This window comes from Triturus cristatus, chromosome 7 (genome assembly GCF_964204655.1).
Source record: "Triturus cristatus chromosome 7, aTriCri1.1, whole genome shotgun sequence".
NCBI lineage: Eukaryota > Metazoa > Chordata > Amphibia > Caudata > Salamandridae > Triturus > Triturus cristatus.
Genome location: NC_140590.1, coordinates 7741499 through 7744491, shown reverse-complemented (window position 1 = coordinate 7744491; position 2993 = coordinate 7741499). Strand labels below are relative to the sequence as shown.

Sequence of the window (2993 nt, the reverse complement as noted above, 5' to 3'; positions counted from 1 at the left end):
TCAGTGCGTGTGGGTGCATGTTCATGTGTGAGAGAGTGTGTGTGAGATAGAGAGAAAAAGTGTGTGTGAGAGAGAGTGTGTGAGAGATAGTGTGTGTGAGAGAGAGTGTGTGTGCGAGAGTGTGTGTGATAGAGAGTGTGTGTATGTGCGTATGTGGGTGTGTGAGAGAGAGCAAGAGTGTGGAGCGTGTATGTGAGAGAAAGAGAGTGTGTGTGTGCGTGTGAAAAGTAGAACGTATGTGTTTATATGTTAGGTAAGTACTTTGGTGATTATTTACTCTGAGACGCATGAATCTATGTTTTTTCAAAAATCAGGTGAGTAATGTGTGTTTTCAGTCAGGAGGTGAGTACATTTGTGTTTTCACTCAGGAGGTGAGTACTTGTGTGTTTTCAGTCAGAAGGTGAATACATTTGTGTTTTCAGTCAGGAGGTGAGTACTGTGTTTTTAGTCAGGAGTACATTTGTGTTTTTAGTCAGGAGTTGAGTACTTGTGTGCTTTTAGTCAGGAGATGAGTCCTAGTATGTTTTCAGTCAGGAGGTGAGAACATTTGTGTTTTTAGTCAGGAGGTGAGTACTTGTGTGTTTTCAGTCAGGAGGTGAGTACATTTGTGTTTTAGTCAGGAGGTGAGTACTTGTGTGTTTTCAGTCAGGAGGTGAGTACATTTGTGTTTTTAGTCAGGAGGTGAGTACTTGTGTGTTTTCAGTCAGGAGGTGAGTATGTTTGTGTTTTCAATCAGGAGGTGAGTCCTTGTGTGTTTTCAGTCAGGAGGTGAGTGCATCTGTGTTTTAGTCAGGGGGTGAGTACTTGTTTTTTTTCAGTCAGGAGGTGAGTACATTTGTGTTTTTAGTCAGGAGGTGAGTACTTGTGTGTTTTCAGTCAGGAGGTGAGTGCGTTTGGGTGTTCAGTCAGGAGGTGAGTACATCTGTGTTTTAGTCATGGGGTGAGTACTTGTGTGTTTTCAGTCAGAAGGTGAGTACATTTGTGTTTTTAGTCAGGAGGTGAGTACTTGTGTGTTTTCAGTCAGGAGGTGAGTACATCTGTGTTTTAGTCAGGGGGTGAGTACTCCCTGCGCCTCATGGTTATGTGTGACTCCCCCTGTGGAGAGGCGGATCTACGCTGACGTCTGAGTTTGGGAAGTCTCTCACACCTGGGGGTGAAGTCTTAAGCCCCTCTCGGTGTTATGGAGGGTGACGTCAGAGTTATGGGAAGTCTCTCACACCTGGGGGTGAAGTCCTCACTCGCCTGCGACGCCCCAGTGCCAACGAGGAGCCAGATAAGAAGAGTCCAGTCCGTGGAGGAGACTGCCCCTTATCTCCTGCCCTGCTCCTATATAAGGGCAGAGCAGCAGGGCAGGAGTCTCAGAACTCTCACCGAGCAGGAGAAGGAAGCAGGTGAGTGCCTCCCTCTTCTAGGCGCTGGAGGGCAGGGTCCAGTCCTCCCCCTTCTAGGCGCTGGAGGGAGGGTGCAGTCCTCCCTCTTCTAGGCGCTGAAGGGATGGTGCAGGCCTCCCTCTTCTAGGCGCTGGAGAGAGGGTCCAGTCCTCCCTCTTCTAGACGCTGGAGGGAGGGTGCAGTCCTCCCTCTTCTAGGCGCTGAAGGGACGGTGCAGGCCTCCTTCTTCTAAGCGCTGGAGGGAAAGTCCAATCCTCCCTCTTCTAGACGCTGGAGGGAGGGTGCTGGCCTCCCTCTTCTAGACGCTGGAGGGAGGGTGCAGTCCTCCCTCTTCTAGGCGCTGAAGGGATGGTGCAGGCCTCCCTCTTCTAGGCGCTGGAGGGAGGGTCCAATCCTCCCTCTTCTAGACGCTGGAGGGAGGGTGCAGGCTTCCCTCTTCTAGGCGGTGGAGGGCTGAGTGCTGGCCTCCCTCTTCTAGGCGCCGGAGGGCAGGGTCCAGTCCTCCCTCTTCTAGGCGCGCTGGAGGGAGGGTGCAGGCCTCCCTCTTCTAGGCTGTGGAGGGCTGAGTGCTGGCCTCCCTCTTCTAGGCGCTGGAGAGCAGGGTCCAGCCCTCCCTCCTCTAGGCGCTGGAGGGAGGGTGTAGGCCTCCCTCTTCTAGGCGCTGGAGGGCAGGGTCCAGTCCTCCATCTTCTAGGCGCTGGAGGGAGGGTGCAGGCCTCCCTCTTCTAGGCGGTGGAGGGCAGAGTGCTGGCCTCCCTCTTCTAGGCGCTCGAGGGAGGGTCCAGTCCTCCCTAGGCGCTGGTGGGCAGGTCCAGTCCCCCCTCTCCCAGGCGCTGGAGGGAGGGTGCAGGCCTCCCTCTTCTAGGCGCTGGAGGGAGGGTCCAGTCCTTCCTCTCCCAGGTGCTGTAGGGAGGGTCCAGCACTCCCTCTTCTAGGCGCTGGAGGACAAGGTTCAGTCCTCCCTCTCCTAGGCGCTGTAGGGAAAGTCCAGTCCTCACTCACGCGCTGGAGGGCAGGGTCCAGCCCTTACCCTGGTCTGGGTTTGTGAAACCTGTGATTTCAAGCACCTTCGGGGCAGTAACCTCATTTTGCATCGGGTAGGAAATGGGAAGATATTTATTTCTGAGCAAGTGCCAACTAAAGAGAAAGGATTGTGGAAGGAGGGGAGAGGAAGACGAGGAAGAGAGAGACGAGGGAAGAAAGGGGGAGAGGGAAGAGGGAGACGAGGAAGAGAGGGAAGACATGGAGAGAAGGAAGAGGGAGGAAAGGAGAGAGGGAAGAGTGAGGAAAGGCAGAGAGGGAAGAGGGAGGAAAAGAGAGAAGGAAGAGGGAGGAAAGGAGAGAAGTAAGATGGAGGAAAGGGGTGAGGGAAGAGGGAGATGAGGAAAAGAGGGAAGAGGGAGGAATGGAGTTAGGGAAGAGGGGAACGAGGAAGAGGGAGGAAAGGGAGAAAGGGAAGAGGAAGGAAAGGAGTGAGGGAAGAGGGAAATGAGGAAGAGAGGAACGAGGGAGGAAAGGGAGAAGGGGAAGAGAGAGGAAAGAGAGAAAGGAAGAGAGAGGAAAGGGAGAGAGCGAAGAGGGAGGAAAGGAGTAAGGGAAGAA

The 2993-nt window shown here is 53.7% G+C and overlaps 1 protein-coding gene across 1 annotated transcript in view; it reads left to right on the top strand.

Annotated features, from left to right (window-relative positions):
• The first annotated feature begins 1276 nt into the window (after positions 1-1276).
• Positions 1277-2993, top strand: part of LOC146808678 (uncharacterized) — an 8528-nt gene continuing 6811 nt past the window's right edge. Inside the window, exon 1 of the mRNA XM_085615474.1 lies at positions 1277-1391. The gene's annotated coding sequence lies outside the window, so the exon portion shown is untranslated. The remainder of the gene's footprint in view (positions 1392-2993) is intronic.